A 25,668-nucleotide genomic window follows, 5' to 3' on the forward strand; every position below is an offset into this window, starting at 1 on the left:
TGCGCATCTGAGACTCAAAAGTCGCGATAGGAAGTACGAGATAACACTATAGGAGACCTGGGAGAAATGGGAGAGCTTGGAGACGTAAGAGAAATGGGAGAGCTCGGAGACATGGGAGAAATGGGAGAGCTCGGAGACGTGGGAGAGCTTGGAGACGTGGGAGAAGTGGGAGAGCTTGTGGTGAGGGGTATCGTCTTAAAAGGGAGACATACTGGGAATCAGATCCTACAAGGGTGAGTGTTTGATCCTGAAGCCACGGGAGGAGGATGGCCTGGCCGGTGTGAGAATGGGCGTCTCATGATGGGACGGAAGGGAAGGGAGGGAAGGGGGATCATTGGAACAAGATAACTGGGAGGGGGGGGAAGAGGTGGGGATGGGAAGGGGAAGGTTTGATTTAGGGGGAACGGGTGTGGGGTGGGTGGGAAGGAAGGGGGGATGGGGTGGATTATTTAAGACCCCACTAAAAGTGGGTGGGGGTGGGTTAAAAGTGGGTGTGGGTGGGTAAAAGTGGGTGAGGGTGGGTTAAAAGTGGGTGTGGGTGGGTAAAAGTGGGTGAGGGTGGGTTAAAAGGGAAGGGCGGCCTGGAGGAGGAAGTTCCTGGATGGTACAAAAGGGTGAAGAGATCACGTTGAATCTGAAAACATTAAATCGTTGCAGTGATATACAGAGGTCACTCCCAGCCATATACATCTATCGATCTATCTATCTGTCTCTCTATCTACCTACGTATCTCTCTATCTGTCTATCTACCTACGTATCTCTCTATCTGTCTGTCTACCTACGTATAATTTATCAGTTTTCGTTTGATTTTATCTAAGATAGTCTCTTGCCTTCAGCTAATTCAAACGTAACTGCTGAAACAGCAGATGGAGGAGATGTTGATGAAATCAATGGTGGGGTACGCCTTTGAGGCCAAGTTCCAATTTGCTATGAAATAGAGAATATTGTTTTAATTCCTTATATATATATATATATATATATATATATATATATATATATATATATATATATATATATATATATTATATATATATATCCCGTCGTCTGTTAAGGGTTATTGTATACACATTACTCCATACGTTAATTCGTTTTCAATGAAGTCTTCGCCTCATTCAGTTCTCATCCATATGTACACCTCTCATAGGTCAGTGGTGATGGATGTGCCTCTAATGCGCATGTGTGTGTGTGTGTGTGTGTGTGTGTGTGTGTGTGTGATTAACGATATGGTCGTAAATTCGCAAGTTATGACACAGCTCTGTACTTCATTTGGTAGATACTGTTAAATAGTGGAGGTGATTAGCTCGTAATTAACCATTCCCCCCCCCCCCTCACCTTCCCATTCTCTCTCTCTCTCTCTCTCTCTCTCTCTCTCTCTCTCTCTCTCTCTCTCTCTCTCTCTCTCTCTCTCATATCCGAGAGAGTCACGGCATCGTTCCCGCCACCATCGCCTCCCGCCACCGGAGATCCCTCGGCCCCTAGGTTGCAGTCCGGCGGGCGGGAGGCGCCACGACCGCACATAAACTTCCCCCCCTCCCTTCCTCTTCCTCTCCCTCCCTTCCCCTTACCCTTCCCCTTCCCCCAAACTCCCGCTGATACTGACCGCTTCAATTGGATCCATTTCTTTGCGCCAGCAATGGCTAGTGTATTGAGCACATGCCCCCCTCCCCCTCCCCCCCCTGCCCAGTCCTCATCCTGTGTGAGCGATAACGGGAAAAAAATTACAGAGATTACAAAGGGGGGGGGGGGGTTTGTCTGACCTTCCCCCTCCCCCTTCCCAATTGCCCCCGATGGTTATTTCATAAGCTGTTACAAAGGCGGTTTATTACAGTCACGGACTTTCATGTAATATGTGTTTACATAGTAGATGCAGAAGAGTGGGGTACATCCTGGATAGATCTATCTCCGAGAATTGAATAGATCTATCCACGAGAATTGAAAAGATCTATTCACGAACCATTGAATATAGTTCTGTCCACAAACCATTGAATAGATCTATCCACGAACCACTAGATAGTTCTATCCCCGAGAACTGAATAGATCTATCTCCGATGATTGGATAGATCTATTCTCGACTTCTGAATAGATGTATATCTCATGTAAAGACCGCATGACCCGTGTAATCATTTTGATCACCTCCTCTCTATCTTTGTGCATAATATCGTGCATGTATTTAGCAGTTCATGAGCTATTATTATTATTATTATTATTATTATTATTATTATTATTATTATTAAGCTCAATTTTTACCCTCTAGGTATTCGCTAAGTATTCCCTGATCTTCACCAGGTATTCACCAGATATTCTCAGGCATTCACCAAATATTCCTTGTCAAAAGTTCCTCACCCCCAACTCACTCCCCCCCTCCCCCCACCCCCCACCATAAGTGGCTAACACCCCCACCCCCCCCCCCCCCCCCCCCCACTTCCTCCCTCCCTTAAGTCAGTCCGTCTCAACGACCAACATGAAAGCCGTGGGTTCGAACCCCGGCCCCACCACCCTCTCTAAACTCCCTAATAAACCCTGAGAATACTTAAAGAATACGAAATAGGTGGTGTAAGCGGAGGGGCTACGGGGTGGGGGGGGGGAAGAGGAGGGGTTAAAAAGGGGGGTTGGGGGGTGTTTGGTTTATTCAAACTTTCCATCGTACATAAGTTATGGGCTAGAGAAAAAAAGGGGGGGAGGGGTGAAAGGGAGGTTCTGATTGTTTCATTTGAGAGAGAGAGAGAGAGAGAGAGAGAGAGAGAGAGAGAGGCAGAGGCCGGAGACGACACACGCTGGCTGTCTCCTTTCTCTTCAGTTTCCTCAAAAAAAAAAAAAGAAGACGAAAGAAGCTTAACTTCTGCATTCCAGCAGTCCTGATCGTTTACGTAATGCCGGTGTGACTGGGAAGCGATTGGGAAAACGTTTATCCAATCGTTTTTCAGCCTGGCGCTCAATATACTTGTGGTGAGATGAAAAGGAAGAAAAGAAGTCGCTCTCCTTTTGATTTAAAAGTTATACCCTTATATATATATATATATATATATATATATATATATATATATATATATATATATATATATATATATATATACATATTAACCTTCAAGAGCTTTCGTGGTGCTGTGGTTTAGCGTTGCTGACTATGAATTACTCGCGGGCCCGCCAGGGTTCGAATCTTGGAAAGGGCTTTTGGCTCACAGTCAGCCCCAGCTGTTCATTTCGTCCATCCGTTGAGAGGGGGGGGGTGCTGGCTGGCTGGTGGACAGATGGGGTACCTTGGCATAGTATTTTTTTGTGGGGGGAACACAGAGAATGTTAGGCGAATGAACGAAACGCAATGGAGAACAGCGTGCGAATCAATAAGGAATGGGACGAAATGTTGAGGACTTCCAAACTCGATGAATCGTAAGTGCGTTAAAGTGCGTTGGTCCCGTTACACACTCAGGTCACGCAATCCCGGGATACACTCCGACAACAACACACTCTTCCATCACCATCGCGTTCTTCGATTTCGTGAGGAGTGCGTATCGCACGCACTCTACCCATACACCACGCAATTCAACTTTGAGATATCAGACTCTTTTTATGGGTCCACGCACTCTCAAACCACGCTGCTTTAAAACCCTCCCACATACTCCGCTCTAGCAACACGCACTCTCCTCTGGGACCTCGAACTCTACTCTGGGATTACACACTCTAGTCTGAGACCCCCAGTTCAACTTTGGGACCAGATAGAGTATCCTGAGCCCCACGCACTCTCTACCCTGAGCCCCACGCACTCTCTACCCTGGGCCTCACGCACTCTCTACCCTGAGCCCCACGCACTTCTCTACCCTGAGCCCCACGCACTCTCTACCCTGAGCCTCACGCACTCTCTACCCTCAGCCCCACGCACTCTCTACCCTGAGCCCCACGCACTCTCTACCCTGAGCCCCACGCACTCTCTACCCTGGGCCTCACGCACCCTACGCCCCAAGACCCCCCACCCCACACACACAGTCTACTACCATGGGGTGAGACTCCATATGTGTAAAAGACAAATTGGAAAAGGCCCTTAGAATCCCCTTGCAGTATCCCTGGATTTGACTTGTCGCCCCTGGGTATTGTAAGGACATGTCTGCGACCCAAGATGCCGTGAGGGAAAGAGAGAAGAGTCGTTCCAGATGTGCAATACAGAATAAATGCTTCACTGTCGCATACCATTAAGATTTGAGAGAGAGAGAGAGAGAGAGAGAGAGAGAGAGAGAGAGAGAGAGAGAGTTGTATAGATAGGGTTGTAGATTTATAAGTGAGAGAAAACGACAGTGGGTACAAAGTTGTTCACTGGGTTAGGTATTTTAGGAATGTTAACTTTGCCTTACCTTACCTTACTTTACCTTCCCCTCTCTTCCCTTCCCTTCCTTTCCTTTCCCTCCTCACGTGATGCCTTTAACTATCTATCTATCTATCTATCTTTCTGTCTATTTACCTATCTATGTCTATCTTATATAGTTATAAAGATACAACTTACATGTTATAATGCATCACACTTCAGGTGCCTCCCCTGCTTGTGGCCACAACTATAACCAGTTGTAAGTTGTGATGGACTTTCTTTTTACATATTAATGGTACGAGACTTTCTAAGAGACTCCATCACTCTCTGATGGAGGGACATGGCGTGATGTAAATGAAGGTGAGCGTTATGTGGCCAGAGTGAGCGCTATGTGGCCAGAGTGAGCGTTATGTGGCCAGAGTGAGCGTTATGTGGCCAGAGTGAGCGTTATGTGGCCAGAGTGAGCGTTATGTGGCCAGAGTGAGCGTTTTTAGTGCTGTATATACTCGGTTCTACGTGAACGCGGCATTTTAAATAAACCCCTGATTAACCAATGCTCCAGTGATCGAGTTATTCGAGGTGTCCACCGTTTTTTTTTTTTTTTTTGTACCCCCTCCCTCCTCCCCCCCCCCCCCTCTTTCCCCACCCGCGATTTAAATATTCAGCATTTTTTTGGTTCATTATCGAATAATAGCTTCATTTCATCGAATAGTTTGTCTTTTTACCGTGACATTTAATTATCTGATCTACATCGCGGTGACAGGTTCGGTAAAATGTGATATATATATATATATATATATATATATATATATATATATATATATATATATATATATATATATATATATATATATTTATATATATTGTAAAGGATCACAATTTTGAGCGTGATCAAGCATATTTCTATGAGTCCACGGGGAAAATGAAACGCGATAAGTTCCCAAGTGCACTTTCGTGTGATAATCACATCATCAGGGGAGATACAAAAGAGAATATAAGTTATATATATATATATATATATATATATATATATATATATATATATATATATATATAAACCTTTTCGTTATTTTGGTCACCTGAGCCCACAGCTCGACCTCAATATACACACTAACTGCCTTTTGGTTCACTGATCAAGCAAGCTGTTCGTAGCACCAGCCCGCAGGCCCGAGTCATCACCACGTACACTTTGTACACATCTGTCCGAAAAAAACTCTCTCTCTCTCTCTCTCTCTCTCCTCTCTCTCTCTCTCTCTCTCTCTCTCTCTCTCTCTCTGTCTTATCGTCGTGCCAGTGAATTATCTTTGTCAAGTTTTTTATTTTTTGTATATTTTTGAGGGGGGAAAGGAGTGATGTAAAACTGCGCCTTTCTCAGATTATTGTTCGTGTTCATTATACAATTCATCTATTTCTCGTACACGCTGGGGGTGTGGAAGGGGATGGATGGATAGATAGATAGATAGATAGTGTAGCCGCTTTGATTTCGTCCGTTCCCAATAGATTTTTATCCCCCAGTTGCTCGCGTCGGTACAAGACCGAGCGAAAGATCTTTGCATGCTTATTTTTTTTTTTTTTTTTGGTAAACTCTGTAGTTTGGCTCGCCTTAAGGCCTGTGTTATCAGCACACATCAGTATTCTGTTCAGGGGGAGGGGGAGGGGGGGTGTCAGTGATTGAATAGCGTCACTACTATCCCCAGAGAGTCTTACACACGTCCCCAGAGAGAGAGAGTGAGTGGGAGAGTCTTATATATTTCCCTTAGGAAATATGATGCATTTTTCCGGCCAGAGAGTTTTGCACTGTACTCGTAAAGAGGCTTATATATATATATATATATATATATATATATATATATATATATATATATATATATATATATATATATATATATATGTTTCCGAAGGGATAGTCTTATGCGTCTTAGTGAAAGAGTATATTTATATTGCCGCTAAAGAGAGTCTTATACAACTTCCCGAGAGGATCTTATATATTTCGCCCAGAGAGAGAGAGAGAGAGAGAGACAGACAGACAGACAGACAGACAGAGTCTTATACGTTTACCCGACGTTACGATTTTCCCCAAGTCTTATACATTTCCCCCAGTGAGTCATAACCCTCCAGAAAGCCTTCTGCATTTGCCCTGAAGAAAGCCTTATACACTTCTCCCATGTAGAGCCTTATACACTTCCGGTAGAGAACACCTCACACTGTAATAGCCTTATAAGTCTTTCCATCAAGAAAGCCTTATATTTTTCCACACATAAATCCATATGCATTTCTCCTGAGAAGCCTTTTGCATTTTCCTCCAGGGAAAGCTTTCTACATTTCCCTCCAGAGAAAGCTTTATACATTTTCCCCAGAGAAAGCTTTATACATTTCCCCCTGAGAAATCTTTATGCATTTTCCCCAGAGAAAGCTTTATACATTTCCCCCCAGATAAAGCTTTATACATTTCCCCCAGAGAAAGCTTTATACGTTTCCCCCTAGAGAAAGCTTTATACATTTTCCCCAGAGAAAGCTTTATACATTTCCCCTAGAGAAAGATGTATACATTTCCCCAGAGAAAGCTTTATACATTTCCCCCGGAGAAAGCTTTATACATTTCCCCCAAAGAAAGCTTTATACATTTCCCCAGAGAAAGCTTTATACATTTCCCCAGAGAAAGCTTTATCCATTCCTCCCGAGAAAGCTTTATACATTTCCCCCCAGAGAAAGCTTTATACATTTCCCCCAAAGAAAGCTTTATACATTTCCCCCCAGAGAAAGCTTTATACATTTCCCCCAGAGAAAGCTTTATACATTTCGCCCTCAGAGAAAGCTTTATACATCCCCCAAGAGAAAGCTTTATACATTTCCCCCCAGAGAAAGCTTTATACATCCCCCCCAAGAGAAAGCTTTATACATTCCCCAGAGAAAGCTCTATACATTCCCCCAGAGAAAGCTTTATACATTCCCCTAGAGAAAGCTTTATACATTTCCCCCAGAGAAAGCTTTATACATTTCCCCCAGAGAAAGCTTTATACATTCCCCTAGAGAAAGCTTTATACATTTCCCCCAGAGAAAGCTTTATACATTCCCCTAGAGAAAGCTTTATACATTTCCCCCAGAGAAAGCTTTATACATTCCCCTAGAGAAAGCTTTATACATTTCCCCCAGAGAAAGCTTTATACATTCCCCTAGAGAAAGCTTTATACATTTCCCCCAGAGAAAGCTTTATACATTCCCCTAGAGAAAGCTTTATACATTTCCCCCAGAGAAAGCTTTATACATTCCCCTAGAGAAAGCTTTATACATTCCCCCAGAGAAAGCTTTATACATTCCCCTAGAGAAAGCTTTATACATTTCCCCCAGAGAAAGCTCTATACATTCCGCCAGAGAAAGCTTTATACATTTCCCCCAGAGAAAGCTTTATACATTCCCCAGAGAAAGCTTTATACATTTCCCCTCCCGTTGTGTACCAGAGAAATGTGCAAGGCACCAGACGGGCCTGTCTGATGTTATTCACTAAGTAAGAAGAAGTAATTCCTGGCGCCATTAAGGCTGAGTTGCCATGCCCAAGGTATGAGGCAATCGCTCTTATGGAGTTGCCGTGCCGGGGGAGCTGTGTGATTGTACCCAGAGGGGTGATTGTAGACGGGGGGGAGGGGGAGGGGGAAGGGGATTATATTACAGAGTTAATTACCTTTTGGGGTGATTGTATTCTGGGGATGATAATAATCAGGGGTGATTGTATTTCAGGGATGATTAATTCCCTTCGGGGGTGATTGTATTTCGGGGGTGATTATAATCAGGGGTGATTGTATTTCAGGGATGATTAATTCCCTTCGGGGGTGATTGTATTTCGGGGATGATTATAATCAGGGGTGATTGTATTATGGGGATGATAATAATCAGGGGTGATTGTATTTCGGGGGTGATTATAATCAGGGGTGATTGTATTTCAGGGTTAATTACCTGGGGGTGTTTATATTTTGGGGGATGATTACTGTCAGGGGTGATTGTATTTCAAGGTTAATTACCTTCGGGGGTGCTTGTTTCCGGGGGTGATTACAGTCAGGGGTAATTGTATTTCAGGGGCGATTACCTACGGGGGTAATTGTATTTCAGGGGGCGATTAGAGTCAGGGGTGATTATATTTCAAGGTTAGTTGTATGCGAGGTGATAATTATCAGGGGGGGATTATACTCAGGGGGGACTGTAATCAGGGGGGATTATCATCTGGGGGGGGGGACAGAAAGCTCAGTACTTCAGGGGTTAAGTCTTTTATGATCTGGGACTGACACTGCCGTACCCCAGGATTTAAGTTTCGTACCCCTCTGGGTTCAAGCTTTCGTACCCGGAAGCTTGCAGCTTTAGTATGACATGACTGTAGCCAAACAGCTTAGATGGTTCTCGTTATGACAATAGTTTAAGATAAAAAAAGCTTTTTTTCCCCTTTTTTTTTTGATAACTCCAGGCTTGACAAAAGCTTTAAGATACTTAAGCTTTAAGATACTTAAGCTTTAAGATACTTAAGCTTTAAGATACTTAAGCTTTTAAACTGCTTCAGTGAATCTTGTGTCTAGTTGGGTTGACAATGGGTGTGTATTCCCGTGACGCGAGAGCTGAACGGTCGTGCGCTGGAAGGTCGGGCGCTGGCACTTTGTGCGCTGGAAAGTAGGGCTTTGGAAGATTGTTCGCTGGGAGGTCAGGCGCTGGCACCTCGTGCTCTGGATGATCGTGCACTGGATGGTTATGAGACGGAGGGTCGACCGCTGGCACTTTGTACGTCGGAAGGTCGGGCGGTGGTACTTTGTGCGCTGGAAGGTTATGCGCTGGAGGGTCGGGGGATGGTACTTTGTGCACTGGAAGGTTATGCGCTGGAGGGTCGGGGGATGGCATTCTGTTCGCTGGAAGGTCGGGCGCTGGAACCTCGTGCGCTGGAAGGTCGAGAATTAGAGGGTCGGAAGGTCGCCTGCTGGAAGGTAAGGGTTGAGCGCTAGAAGGCCGGGGTGTCGGACGGGTGATCGCTGGAACGTTGAGCTCTGTAAAGTCATACGCTAGAAGTAGGGACGCTGGAAGATCGTAGCTACAAGGTTGGGGTCAGCGCTGGGAGGAGGAGGTGTGTGTGTGTGTGTGTGTGTGTGTGTGTGTGTGTGTGTGAGTAACATAGAGCAAGATTTCATTGCTTTATAGCATATTAAGCCTTCTTCATGTTGCACGTGTCCTCCAACATCGCTAGAGACGCGTGCGCGCGCGGGCGGGCGGACCAGCTGCTTGGTGGATCCCGGAGTACACAGTGAAAGAAAACGAGGGAGACAGACACGGGTAACAAGAAGAAGAAGATGGGAGGAAGCTTTCCCCCCCCCCCCCCCCTAGCCTTATGGCGTCGCCCGGGGGTAAAATATCTCTTTGCCTGGCTGGACGTTCGTGCCAGGCGCGCGCATGCGCGGGCGTGCCACCTGGGAAATGGGGAGGGATGGGAAGGGAGGGAAAGCTGCTGGTGGTCATAGTCCTAATGACCCCGAGGGAGTAATAATCGTGATGATGAGAGACGGCGCTACAAGACACTGAGGGAAACGAGGTCTGGGTCTAACAGGTGTGTGTGTGTGTGTGTGTGTGTGTGTGTATGTGTGTCTCATTACGGCGTACCTGCGCGTCCGCTCCCGGTCGCCGTCTGCGGGTAACGGGGCCCGGGGGGATGGGGTGGGGGAAGTAGAAGGGGGGGTTTGGAAAGAAAATGTGAAGTTGACCAGAAACAGGAACTGTGGTAAGATAGCCAGTGTGTGTGTGTGTGTGTGTGTGTGTGTAGACCGAGGGAAAGACACGGGGGGAAGGAGGAGAAGGAAGAGAACTCAACAGCTGAGCCGTTCGAGGAAGGAGGCGACATAACGGTTCATGCTCGTGTGGTGGCCAGTCATCCCACTGAAACACCTTCACGTACACAACATAATTTTTTTTCCTTAAATGGATTTAACTGTTGCTGTTCTCACCAGGCCTTAGCTGTATCGTGTAGCGATTCGTTTATAGCACTTGGGGAGTATAGCACACGGGGTGTATAGCACGTGGTGAGTATAGCACATGGGGTGTATAGCACGCATGTAATAGCACATGGGTGTATAGCATGTAGGGTATAGCACACATGGGTATTGCACATGGGGAGTATAGCACACGGGTGTATATCACGTAGGAGATATAGCACTTGGGTGTATAGCACTTGGGTGTATAGCTCCTGGGGGTATAGCACATGGGGGCATAACACGTGGGAGTATATCATACTTGAAGTATAGCACGTAGGAAAGTTATAGCACATGGCGGTATAGCACGTGAAGGTATAGCCACTTTCAGGTATAGCACGTGGGGGGAAGGTGAGGAGAGACGGAGGGAGGAAGAGGATGGTTAAGCTGATGAAAAGCTAAAAAGCTTGAAACGCTAAAGCTTAAACTCGTAAAGCTTGAGATAAAATGAAAGCTTGGAAGCTGAAAAGCTGGGGCCAGCAGCACTCGCTCGCTGCCTGTGCTCTACCCTCCTTACATCCTCGTTCGCTAAGATGATTAAGAGCACGCAGCTGCCAGCCGTAAATCAAGAGAAAGTGGGAAACGGGAGAAACGGAAAAAAGAAAACGGCGAGAAAAATCAAGAAACTGGAGGCAGCAAACAACAAAAAATGGGGTAAAAGAACAAAGAATGGAGGAAATTTCAAAAAAATAGAAAAAACGGGATACTATTAAAGAAAATGGTAGAAACAGACAACGGGATACTAGTCAAGGATAAGAAGCACAAAACAGGTTATCATTAAAGAAAACGGAAACATTTAAGAAAAAAAACGGGATACTAGGAGAGGAAACGGAAGAAACAAAAAAACGTGGAAGAACAGTGAAAATTAGAAAAAAAGAAACGAAAAACGGGGGGGGGGGGAAGAGTCACGAGGGAACGCGGAGCCCAGATTAGGGAGAGAGAGAGAGAGAGAGACAGAGACAGAGAGAGAGAGAAGCAAATAGAAAATGGGTGTTGGGGTTAAAATATCCAATGCAGCGAGAGAAATTCGACTGGCGAAGGTAACACGATTTATTCGGCTTTGTTCCACGAACAAATCGCTCCCCTGGCTCTCTCAACGCACTTACAGCCGCTGATTTTATGTGTCTGTCCTTCCTACAACCTTTCACAATACGAAAACTAACGCGCGGCGGTTTCCTGTATATATATATATATATATATATATATATATATATATATATATATATATATATATATATATATAGGTCAGCAGAATTTGTGCTTCTACCCATTTACATGGGAGTTGGGTGCAGTTTATTCATAGTCTGTGGAACCCATGATAGAGAAATGACTATTCGATTACTAGTAAGCATTATGTGTTGTATGAAAGTGCGCGCTCATTGCAGTATATTATTATGGTATAATATATATATATATATATATATATATATATATATATATATATATATATGTTGATAGATAGATAGATGATTGGATAGATAGATAAATAGATAAGGGTTCATTCGTATAAAGAGCTTGGCAGTGGCTTAGGAGATGGGTATTCTGTACTGATATATATTGATGCAAATCTCGAACATATTGATGTCCTTTTAGTATGTTGCCGCGCTTATATTCCGTCGCGGTGTATTGATGTCCTTATGATACGCTGATGCGCCTCTGTTGATGTACGTACAGTGCATTGATGCACTGACACACACACTTATATTATACCTGACATCCTTAAGAACTCACGTATAATTAAGATGTAGAGTTTAATCCTACGTAAGGTCAAATAAACGTATTTAATCCCCCCCTTCCTTTTCCCACCACTAATCGTGTACAATAGAGAGTTCTATACCTTACGAACCGCATTTCATCAGTGGGAACCACTAGCACACCACTATAGCCACCACTGCAGAGAAACGGGGGAAGGCCTCCCACTGTCAAAGCTGGGGAACATTACGAGCCATGGTTGTGTTCCGTTTGCTTCCTATAATACCCAACCACAGCTCAGGGATGAGTCTCTATGCCACACACACACACACACACACACACACACACACACACACACACACACACACTTACTCACGCTTCGCCAGTGACTCATCTCTCTTGATTTCTCATCCTCTTGATATTTTTGATCAATAGGTCTTAATGACACTCGACTGGGAATGCGATCGAAGGTCATGGGTAAATACACACAAACACACAGACACACACAGACACACACACACACACACACACACACACACACACACACACAGACACACACAGACACACACACACAGACACACACACAGACACACACCTCGGGGTCAGTGGAGCCCCCGCGCGTGGCAAGCCGGCTATGGGAAACATTCCCGTGTACATCTTGTGGCATATTTTCCCTCCCACTGAAAGATACGGCCACTGTGTCTAGCCCCCCCTGGAAAATGGTGATCTGAGAGCCTTTCCTTGTCGCCTGATGGCGAAGACACACACACACACACACACACACACACACACACACACACACACACACACACACATACACAGTTTGTACGTGTAGAAGAGGGTGGGTGTATGAGGGGTTTTGTGGCTTGACTTATACAAAATGGTTTTTTATTTAATATTCTCATGAAGGAGGTGCCTTAAAATGGTCGGAAGGTTTTTGATATATATATATATATATGGATAGATAGATAGATAGATAGATAGATAGATAGTGGTACGATGGGTATAATTTGTAACGTGGATAACCCAGTTGTGGAACACCTAGTGGGGGCGCTGAACTTCCACTGGTATTATACCAGTGGTAGTATCTCCTGGTGTATATTTCCCCAGTGGTACCCAACTGGTATATATATATTTCCCCAGTGGTGCCCACCTGGTAGTGAGAGGCCTCGCGAGCCATACCGTGTACTGTCGCGAGAGCCATGGATGAGGGAAGGGAGCTGACCCTGGGAATATCCACGGCGAGTATTCGCAAGGAATATCCAGTGGCCAATATCCCACTGGGTGAATATTGGTAGTGGTGAAGGTGTTAGCGTCCGCGAGGATCAGGAACAAGATATGTGAGGCTTGTATGTACCGCAGAGGGAGTGGATGCATATATACATCCATCTTAGATATATATATATATATATATATATATATATATATATATATATATATATATATATATATATATATATATACAACAGGGTGATTCTTTGCGCTATCATAGTCGTGTTTTATCACGTGTGTTGGAATTACATTCATCTCCTGACATAGAAAGTATAACTCTTCAATATTCCTTTTTCCTCTCGTCTGTGCCACAAATAGGATTTTCAGTCTGCCCCTAGTTACTCCGAGCCTGGATTGGGCCGAGTTCAGCTGTGAATGTTCCTTTCCCATAACAAATGGTGCTTATGTAAGCGGGGTCTAGGTGGGGCGAGGAACAGAAGGGTTATTTATATCTGTCTCATTTTGCCAGCTCTCATGATCCAACCGCGCATCATTATCATGATCTTGAGACACGCGCCGGAGGTGTGTTTGTTGCCAGGGCGACGGAACCTGGTCAAGCCAGACCCGCATACTTACCTCACATATTTCAGCGTGTTTTTTTTTTTTTTTCCCTGGTCTTCTTCTCTAGTTATGTAGCTCGGGTTGTGTGGGTTGTTGTGGACGAACGGACCTGGCTTCACACCACAACCTCGCATGTACAACTCCAGGTCCATCTGTGTTCTCTTCCATCCTTCCTCGGAATTATCTTCTCTTTTTTTTTCTTTTTCTTTCTTTTTTTTTTTGGGGGGAGGAGGAGGGAAGGGAGTCGTCTGCCCATTCTGGGCAAATTGGATTTACATAACGGAGTGTGGGCGAGCACGAGAAACAAAAGCGGTGTTAAAGATTTAGTTAGGAACTAATTGTATGTAGCACATAGAGGCATTACACACAGACACACACACACACACACACACGTATACACACACACACACGTATACACACACACACACACACACACACACACACACACACACACACACACACACACGTATATATGCACACACACACACACACGTATACATGCACGTATACACGCACACCTATAGATGACGTGTTCCGTTCCATCCATAATAGTCGTCGTCTGTGGACATCACATTACCCTCCCATTCCCATTAAAAGGCGGGGCAGTAATTACATTTAACCGTCAAGACTTAACAGTATCATTTACTTTAATCCGAGACTCGTATGTGAGTGAGGCTATGTGGACGGTGTTATGATATACCTTACGTTAATGACGAGGTTGAGGTGGGACAGAGCTGCGCGCTCCGTTCCTCCGTTCCCTGGGTCGTGGGAGGAGGAGGAGGGGGGACCAGTGTCTCTGATTACGACGAGTAGACGCCTCGCTGGGACGTGTGTTGGAAGGCAGTGGAGCCGCTTCCTCCTCACCTTACCAGACCTACACACACACACACACACACACACGGACGCACCTCTCTCTCTCTCTCTCTCTCTCTCTCTCTCTCTCTCTCTCTCTCTCTCTCTCTCTCTCACACACACACACACACACACACACACACACACACAAGCATGCACTTACGTGCCTTGAACACACGTGCACATATCTTGTATTTATTATACACATGTGGAATATGTCTTTAAACTTAACTGCGTAGGTATGTGTGTGTGTGTGTGTGTACGAGTTTCTTTTTTTCGGTATCGTAGGAGCAAGGAACTACCTCTCAGTAGAAAAGTGAAAGAGTAAATCTTTTGACAAAAAATTACCAAGAAAAGAGTCAACGTTTTTGAGCGTTTTTGATTTTCTTTGTTCAAACTTTACTCGTTTTTCACTTTTTTTTATCAGTTTCTTTTTAAATTTCTTGTTCAAACTTTACTAGTTTTCAACATCTACTTGTTCAAGCGTGACTCGTTTTTAACGTTTGTCCCAAGTGTTACGAGTTTCTTTAATATATTTTGTCGTTTTTAATATAATTTGCCCTGAACGTTATTCGTTTCTCGTTTTTAAACGTATTTTGTCTTGAACTATTTTTTTTCCTGTTTAATGTATTTTGTCCAAAACGTTTCTCTTTTTTTTCTCCTCTCAACATCTTCTTGTCTAAAAGGCTCTCCCTCCTGTGTGTCAAGGTCATAGTCTGGAAATAACCCTGGGCGGCGGACCACAGCTAATGTGAGCTTTTTTCTTTTTTTTCTAAATGTCTCAAGTTGTTCTTCGGTTCTGAGTTCCTTAACTCGCTCTTTTCTTTTTTTTTGTGTGTGTGTGTGTGTGTGAATTTACTTTCTTTTTTTCTGCCTATTTTTTCTCCATTTGGGGAAAGGGTTACGTGATATATATATATATATATATATATATATATATATATATATATATATATATATATATATATATATATATATATATATAGAGAGAGAGAGAGAGAGAGAGAGAGAGAGAGAGAGAGAATGGGACTTGAGGACTCGACATTCTGTTGACCGAATCACCCCCTGAGAAAGGCTGTCAAGGAAACAGACTATCTCCTTTGACAGACGCTGAGAACAGCAGTCCAGTATATATATATATACACATCAGGGAGTGTTCAACAAGCTGTTCGCATCCCACACAGAGCGGGAGCTGGGCCTACGTTTCCCCGCCGCTCATCTCAAAGAGGCAGAAAAAGAGAACTTATCAAGAACGTCCAGAGGAGGGCAGAACGAAGGTGGTGCCAGAACTGTAAAAGATCCGAGCTAACAGAGAGGCTTAGAGGCCCAGGCGTGACTTGGGCCACCGTGGAAAAGAAAGAAGAGTAATCGGTGACTTGATCACAAACCCCCCCTCCCAGGTTTTTAAACGCTTGTAATGACATCAGTTGAGGAATACAACAGAGATCGAGCGAGACACTTGTTAGAAAACATGTACGAAAGTACCTCCGTAGTACATGGGCGGTGGTATGAATGTACAGATGGTTGAAGCGTTACATAACTGTAGTACAGCTTCGAGATATGATTCCCCCTAATTACAAATGGGTAATTGGAAATAAGTAATTACACACACGCTAGGTAACCAATTACGAAAACAATTGCATCATATTGATGCAAAGATGAAAGCATTCGTGACATATACGATATAGTGTATATAACAATACATTGCTTACGGATATAAGATACAGTATATATACCAGTATACTGACTGCAGATATAAGATGCAGTGTATATACCAGTATACTGACTACAGATATAAGATTCAGTATATATACCGTTATATCAATCACGGACGATAGTTTTAGTAATACAATAACCTTTCCTGTGGTGCTGGACGTGTATCGTAAGGACAAGGGAGTTAACCACGGTACCCCAGATCTTAAACCCACAGCGTATTAGACTACAGTGCTATTACGAAAGCTAAAAGGAACATTATCAATATCTGCATGACCCCTACCGTATGACAGGACTGGCAAGGGACGTTAGCCACACCTCTGGCGTAGCAGAGAAGCTGTATCGTAAGAAAAAAGAAAAAAAAACCACACGTCTCTATAATGGTGCGATAGCGCGACACTTGACAATAGCCATTAAATATGGAGTGGATAGTACGGTTAGCAGGTACTCTGAGACGATAGCCCAGATATCCAAATACACTCACAGGATACGTTAGCATTACGATAGCATTGATGTGATATCGACATTGTGACATGGCTGGCTATGAAGGCTATTGTTAGAAAGAAAAAAAAAAAATAAACCACCTCGTGGATCTGCTGCCACCATCCCCCAGTTATCACAAAAGCAAAAAAAAGCAAGAAGAACGAGAGAGAGAGAGAGAGAGAGAGAGAGAGAGAGAGAGAGAGAGAGAGAGAGAGAGAGAGAGAGAGAGAGAGAGAGAATTGTCAGAAACAAAAGCTATGTTTCAAAAACTTAACGGTGGAAAACAACGGAGTAATGAATGATAAAGAGACGACATAAAATACGCGTTAGAAAAAAAAAAGGAGAAAGATTACCATGCATTTTATATGTTTATGAACGAAGAGCTGCGGGCTATTTACGATAAAATATGATTAGTTAATGATACAGGTATGAAAAAAGGCATATTTAACCCGCTGAAAATACAGACTGGATAATATATATATATATATATATATATATATATATATATATATATATATATATATATATATATATATATATATATATATATAAGAGAGAGAGAGAGAGGTGTTACCGGACTCCACCTGCTTGACGTTTACACTGCGAGTAAAAAAAAAAAAGAAATGTATTTGTTGCGCGGTTGTATGATAAACCATTCTTTGTCGTCAGAGAATTTCTTATTCCAGGAAGAGTCCAACGTTTCCCTGCTACTGGGTGTAGCGCAGCCTTGGGATAAACGAGCCCCTGGAAATGCGAGATCCTGGGATATATATAAAAAAAAAAAAAAATAGATAATCTAAATTGATAATTGTTCCCAAATGTCTATAGAATGAGGACCAAACGTTTGATATACAAGGTATGGAAACACGATCCACAAATCTGGAGACACAATTAACTGTATAGACGAGTGATTAATACGAGATACAGCCAAGATGTGTAGTAGAGAAATACAGCCAAGATGTGTAGTAGAGAAATACAGCCAAGATGTGTAGTAGAGAAATATGGGAAGAAATGTAATCACATATGATCGTTGCCAGTAAAGATTAACAAGAAGTAAATAATGTGATAAATGAAGAGACTTAAGACTAATTGATATATTTGTTAAATGAATCAGGCAAAATAAGGAATGGCGAAAGAACCATCTTTCATGAACTGGAATTAGAATAGTTGGGCAACCCTGAAATACGCGACAGTCCAGTGGTGGAAACAGAAAAGGGAGCGCGTGATTTTTTCCCCTTGACATCAGCAGGATTGTGAAGATAAGGGAGTGAGACTGACTCTCTCTCTCTCTCTCTCTCTCTCTCTCTCTCTCTCTCTCTCTCTCTCTCTCTCTCTCTCATATATCTAATCTAGTCACCCTTCTTAAAGCATCCTGGGCTCCTCCTGTAGGTGAAGGGACGAAGGGGGAGAAGAAATGATGCGCCTCTCCCGCGATGGGACGAAGGGAGAAGAAATGCTCCGCCACCACCAACCACCTCCCCCTGGATTCGAACCTGGGCACGTGTTACTTACTGTCTTCCAAGCCGCTGATCGAAGCGCTCTGGGAGGGCGAGGCGGCGGCGACCTTCCCGTAGGAGAGGTGGACGAAGGCCAAGAGGAAGAAGAAGACCACCGACACCATCAGGAGGGAGGGAGGCAGGGCCGCCTCCCTCTTCATACCTCCGGCCGTCGGAGGAGCAGCAGTCGAGAGCCCCCGCTCCCAGCCTCTCATGGTTGACACCTTCTGTCCTTATCTCGCTCTCTCATCGTCTTATCTCGAGGCGTTATCTCCCACCACCACGCCGCCGTTGACGACCCCAGCAGCCTCTGTTCCGTCTTCACATACTGAGGGAGATTCGAGGGTTTTTTTTATCGTCTCTTCTTTTTATTCTTTAGCTAAAGAATAAATGATCAAGTTCGTCTGGATGTCTATATCGGTCTGTTATCTTCTCTATACATACGTGTATACTTCAGTCTGGTTTCTATGCGTACACAATACCTATGTATACAAGAGGGAGTTCGTATGATTCATCACGGGGAAGTTACTGTAGGTAAGGCCAGACCCGACCTGGCTTGGACCTTGCAGTTCTGCGAATTTCTATAAATTTGATTACGACCGCTTCTTTTGGATGATCTGATGGACTGAATTATACGTTTTTCTTTCGTATCATTTTACACCACATGTAGAAACACTATACCTTGCCCATTGCAACGCAAGAACAGTGCCGTGAAAGAAAGAAAAAAAAAATATTCAGCAACACCTAGTGTTTCAAAGCGGTCCCGCACTAAACTAAGTGGCCACACAACGCGCCACAGCGCAGGAGAGCGTGGTTACAACCTCCTACGTCGAAGTCCTGGCGGACACTGAGGCCAGCGGGCCTTGGATGTGGCGGACTCAGCCAGCCACCCAAGCGTTCCAGCGAACCCGCCAGCAGGAGTACAGTACTACCAGCGAACCCCCGTTGCTCGCCAGCCCTGGGAGGAACTCTTGTACCACATTGATAAACAAACTCGTACGCCTGGCACCTTGATTGATCCATTCCTTCAAATTCCTTAGAAACAATATTCTAATTTCTTTTTGCTTTTGATATCAGAGGATACGTTATACGCAGCTTTTTAATGGGATAATAACCACCTTTTGGGTAGTGGAAATAAAAGTATTTTAATCGCAGACAATAATGCAAATGAGGGGGATTTGCATAAATTAACCTGCCTTATCTACAATTATGTCATTTCTGGGGTAGGTAGGATGCGTGATGGGTAGGAGGACACTGGGAGTAGGAGGAGAAATATTCACCTTCCACCCAGCCAGCCAGCCAGCCGACGCGTCCTTTGCTCTCTCTCTCTCTCTCTCTCTCTCTCTCTCTCTCTCTCTCTCTCTCTCTCTCTCTCTCTCTCTCTCTCTTTCCGCTTTCGTAGTCGAGACTGTGAATATGAGGTTTGTATGAAGGGTTTAGCGAAGTGTGTTTGGGCGTCCACTGTGGTCACACACACACACACACAGAGAGAGAGAGAGAGAGAGAGAGAGAGAGAGAGAGAGAGAGAGAGAGAGAGAGAGAGAGAGAGAGAGAGGTTCAAGCCCTCGTTGCCATACAAGATACCATCTACCACAATCCAGCTTTCGCCCAATTTTTGCCTTTAAGCTTAATCACCAGCAAAGCTGGTGTCGCCGACGAAGATGTGTGGAGTATTCCCGGGGAGGTAGGTAGCGGGCCCTGAAAAAGGTATTGTTGGTGATGGTGGTGGTGGAGGAGTGTTGATGGTGGTGGTGTTGGAGTGGTGGTGATGGTGGAGGTAGGAGGGAGGTCCGGCGGCTGGACGAGCGGGCCCAGGAAACTGACCTTCAAGCAGCTGTCTATACATTTTTTTCCCCCCACCCGTTTTCTTCTTCTTTTTTTTTTTCTGAACTGGTTGTGGAGGGAAACTTGCTGCGTCCCGGGTCAGAACCTGTTTGATACCTGACTGGCCTCGGGAATGAGTGTGATTCGAAGGAGATTACAAATTTATTAGCCTAAGCCTCTCGTGCCAGGGTTTTCTAGGAGAAAGAACAAATAAAAATGGAGAGAGGGAGAGAAAAAAAGTATATATATATATATATATATATATGTATATATATATATATATATATATATATATATATATATATATATATATATATATATACACACACACGATTCTGAGAGTTTCATGTTCTCGGAATTTCAACATATATATATATATATATATATATATATATATATATATATATATATATATATATGTATATAGAAAAATCTCCATTGAACTACGGGTCTCTCTCTCTCTCTCTCTCTCTCTCTCTCTCTCTCTCTCTGATATACTTTTTTTCTTTTTTTTTTCAATATGAAGAATACGAGGACATTATGAGCGTGTGACTGGGAACTCAAAATCAGGATCAATTTGAGCCAAGTGGTTGGTGGGGTCGTCCACTCCCGCCACCTGGGGTGGATAGAGTTACTTATGTATTTGGGTTTTTATGAAGAATTCAGGTTTTTTTAAAGAGACTCAGAGGTATATGAAAGACTGTGTGTGTGTGTGTGTGTGTGTATGTACGTATCAGTGACGGGTAATATAGATGTTTCCTGAAGTCTCGTGTGTGTTTATTATCAACCGAAAAGGAAAAGAGTCTGTTCGTATGACTGAAGTGCGTGAGTCTGTTCGTACGACTGAAGTGCGTGAGTCTGTTCGTACGACTGGAGTGCGTGAGTCTGTTCGTACGACTGGAGTGCGTTCGTATCGTCGCAGTGCGTTCGTGCGTTCGTGCCATTGATGTCACTCGGGATAATTGTTGATGTCTGTGGCCATCGAATTTACTTTGCCATTATCAGAGTCACTATATGTGAGTGAGGTACAGACACGACGAATTTCTCCGTCAATCTCTGTAGCTGTCATTCTTAGCTCCGTCCACAGACACATGGAAGAGACCCGAATATATATATATATATATATATATATATATATATATATATATATATATATATATATATATATATATATATGTATATATATTTATGTATATACTCCACCTGTGATGATTGTGAGAGTGTGTTAAAGTGAATTGAAAGTGGATTATAATTGATCATGGGTTTAATCAATAGGAGGGCTCAGGAATATACACGATAAGAGGCTTTGATCAACAGGGATGAGGATTATAGGTATTCAAGGCTTTGATTAACTGATCAGGATTATCAGTCATCAAGGCTCTGATCAACGGATTAGGATTATCAGTCATCAAGGCTTCGATCAACAGGAGATTTTTTTAGGATTATAGTAATCACGGCTTAGTGCCAGGGCTAAGTGTAATGATAGATAGATAGATAGATAGATGGAGAGAGAGAGAGAGAGAGAGAGAGAGAGAGAGAGAGAGAGAGAGATTTCACCTTGTGATGAGGGGGGGCCGGCCCCCCTTTACCAACTGTTGGCAGGATCATCAGGGGGAGGTTGCTGACTGACTGACACCCTGGTCGTCAGTTAAGTGTTGGCAGAGTCAGCAAGGGTGGAAGGGGGGAGGGACAGCAGTTGCTGACAACCATTTCCTCAGCGGTTATTTGGCAGGCAGAGCCTGGCTGGAAAGCTGCTGACAACATAAGCCCTCACATGCAACTGTTGGCAGAGTGAACACTGACCACACCTGGAACAAGGATCCAAATTTGGGGGAAAAAAAGAATATTTTTCCTTTTTTTTTCCCAGGGTTCAATATTGCATGCCCCTCCTAAATTACTGGGCCGATCGATCGAATAATCGGCAGTGCACCGATATGCAGGCCTTACATCTACACGTTGAATAACCAATTTATTCCAGTCTTTTATTATAACCAGTTTATTCCAGTCTTTTATTATAACCAGTTTATTCCAGTCTTTTATTATGACTAGTTTATTCCAATCTTTTATTATGACCAGTTTATTCCAGTCTTTTATTATGACTAGTTTATTCCATTCTTTTATTATGACCAGTTTATTCCAGTCTTTTATTATAACCAATTTATTCCAGTCTTTTGTTATAACCAATTTATTTCAGTCTTTTATTGTGACCAGTTTATTCCAGTCTTTTATCATAGCCAATTTATTCCAATCTTTTATCATAACCAGTTTATTCCAGTCTTTTATTATAACCAATTTATTCCAGTCTTTTATTATAACCAATTTATTCCAGTCTTTTATTATAACCAGTTCATTCTAGTCTTTTGTTATAACCAATTTATTCCAACCTCTTTCTTTTTTTCTTTTTTTTAAATTCACCTATTTTCTATGCACTCCACCTTTCATTTTTCCCATTTACCTATTCTCTCTACATATTGGCTCTTACTCTGATCGTACAGTTTTTTTTAAAAAAAAAGAGGAGAAAGAGAATAGTGACTAGAGAGAGAGAGAGAGAGAGAGAGAGAGAGAGAGAGAGAGAGAGAGAGAGAGAGAGAAGAAAAGATTTATCTCAACACTGCTTTAGGGAATTGGAGGAGAGAGAGAGAGAGAGAGAGAGAGAGAGAGAGAGAGAGAGAGAGAGAGAGACGTGCATTTTAATGGGGGACAGTGACAGGATTACAAGTTGGAACCCCATCTCCTGATCGTGGCCAATAGCCACATATCTTGACTACACATGTACCCCAGGAAGGGGGTGGGAAGTATTCATGTAGAGGGAGGTAGATTCGAATCACATGTTGTAACCCAGAAACGGGGTGGGCAATATTCATCCAAGCAGAGGTAGATTTGGGCAGTATGCATCCAAGTAGAGGTAGATTTGAGCACTATTCATCCAAGTAGAGATAGATATGGGCAGTATTCATCTAAGTAGAGGTAGATTTGGGCAGTATGCATCCAAGTAGAGGTAGATTTGAGCACTATTCATCCAAGTAGAGGTAGATATGGGCAGTATTCATCCAAGTAGAGGTAGATATGGGCAGTATTCATCCAAGTAGAGGTAGATTTGGGCAATATTCATCCAAGTAGAGGTAGATTTGGGCAATATTCATCCAAGTAGAGGTAGATTTGGGCAATATTCATCCAAGTAGAGGTAGATTTGAGTCTCCGCGTCTGCTTTGGCCGTCCTACAGACGTGGGAGAGACGTGTGTGTGTGTGTGTGTGTGTGTGTGTGTGGCATCTTTGTGGAAAGGAATTTTGGCACATAGCGAGACTTTCTCAGATTTGTGAAAGCTTTTACACACACACACACACACACACACACACACACACACACACACAGACGCGTGCACAAGTGGCATGCCTCGGGTTTGGACCCTGGGACCAGCTCTGTTCTCAACACAGGCAGCAGCAGCGGCTTGCCTCAAGGCTCCGTCCTGGGACCACTGCTGATCCTAAACTATGTAAATGACCTGTCAGAGGGAATTGGACTCTCACCTGAATATGTTCCTGGGAGATGCCAAGGTCATAAGGGGCAGCTAAGGAAGGTTGGAAGAGGATTGGATCAACTTTATAGAGTCAGGCGGACGAATAAAATAGAAGTATCTGAAGGTGCTTTGATCCCACTCGGTGGATGGAGTTCAAACCCAAGTGAAGGTTCAGTAAATAGGATGGGACGTGGTGGAAGAAGGACTTGAGTCGTCTGTTCTCAAGCTGGAAACAAGTTGAAGGAATCTGTTCACGGGAGATGATTGGGAGTAAACATTTTTTTCCCCCCCCCTTACTTCATCTCTCGCCAGCTCTGCCTCGACGTAGGAGGATCGCATGGGAGACGAAGTCCCGTCGGGCCAGTGTTAGAGAATTATGTGGATGAGGAAATGCTGATAAGCAAACTCTTCCTGTTGTACACGAGAGGAGAAGAAAAATAACTTGGATGCGATTCTCATGTTTGGTGGACTTAAGCAATGTGACGCATAGAACTGTTAGAGAAGGTCCAGAGGAGAGCGGCAAAGATTGTGTGGTTAAGGACCAGAATTAGAAGATGGCTGAGGAGGTTAGAGCACACACACACACACACAAACACAAACACAAACACAAACCTCACTTCCAGACGCTCCCACAGCCCAAGGCCGGGCTACAATCAGCAGCAGAGACAGGTGAACTTCTTTGAAGCGAGAAGTGCTTAGACGACACGGATTGATGTAACCTAAGTGAGGCGGAGTGCGGTAACACACACACACACACACACACACACACACACACACACACACACACACACTCACACACACATTATATATATATATATATATATATATATATATATATATATATATATATATATATATATATAGATAGATAGATAGATAGATAGATAGATAGATAGATAGTGTGTGTGTGTGTGTGTGAGTGTGTTTTATTATTAATTTAGCATATATTGTGTTGCAAGGTGTGGATGCAGGTGGCAAGCATATATTTAGACAATAACAGCTGAATTAAACGTCCTATTTATTTCCCTCGGCCGATATTGGAATTCATGGATTACTGAAGAGAATATTAAAGATATTCAAGGGTTGAAGATTCTGTCTCGGAAGACCTCGTCATGACAAAGGTATGATGTCGCTCCCGCTGCTGCCGTGGTGGTGTCTTTGCTGTTTGACCACCTGAAGTTGAATGAGAGAGAGAGAGAGAGAGAGAGAGAGAGAGAGAGAGAGAGAGAGATGAACGTGGAGTGAAAGTCAGCTATTGCAAAATATGATCAAGGAGGAATGTACAGAGAGAGAGAGAGAGAGAGAGATGTCAGAGCAGAGACCCCAAAATTTGCCAGTAAATAGGCATAGATTTGCACAAGTTGGGCTACCTGCAGTTTCGTGCCAAAGTTTCGCAGATGAAGCCTTTCTGAACTTTTTCCACTGTTAAGTTCCATGAACTTCACTGGGTACGTTTTACGATTTTTTTTTCGTGTGTGTGTGTGTGTGTGTATGTATACATGAATAGGTATTCGTTTGGACAAGCGCTTGTGCATACCAATGCTGCTCTTCATGCTAGAGACTGAGTGTGAACGAATGTGGCTTTTCTTCGTCTGTATGTATCATACTTGATCGACGTTTCCCGCGTTAGCGAGGTAGCGCCAGGAACAGACGAAGAAAGGCGGGGTTCGTTCACACTCAGTCTCTCCCTGCCATGTGTAATGCACCGAAACCACAGCTCCCCTCTGTCCACAACCAGGCCTCCCACATATAGATACATACATGCATACATAGATAACATACATATGTATACTTGTACAATTTACATATTTACTTTCATGATATGTGATTTGTAACGCAAGGAAGAATATGGAGAGAGAACGATATTGCTTTGGAACACTCATTTACACCAGTATGAGGAAAGGACGCTAATCTTTAAGCTTCGTTCAGCTTAGAGAGTTTTAACCCATACAAACATGACGCTGAAGAA

At 43.5% G+C, this 25,668-nt stretch overlaps 1 pseudogene; it reads right to left on the reverse strand.

Moving 5' to 3' along the window:
- Window positions 1-18,704, reverse strand: part of LOC139752926 (protein turtle homolog A-like) — a 94,389-nt pseudogene extending 75,685 nt beyond the window's left edge.
- Window positions 18,705-25,668: the final 6,964 nt, after the last annotated feature.

Source organism: Panulirus ornatus, chromosome 13 (assembly GCF_036320965.1).
Source record: "Panulirus ornatus isolate Po-2019 chromosome 13, ASM3632096v1, whole genome shotgun sequence".
NCBI lineage: Eukaryota > Metazoa > Arthropoda > Malacostraca > Decapoda > Palinuridae > Panulirus > Panulirus ornatus.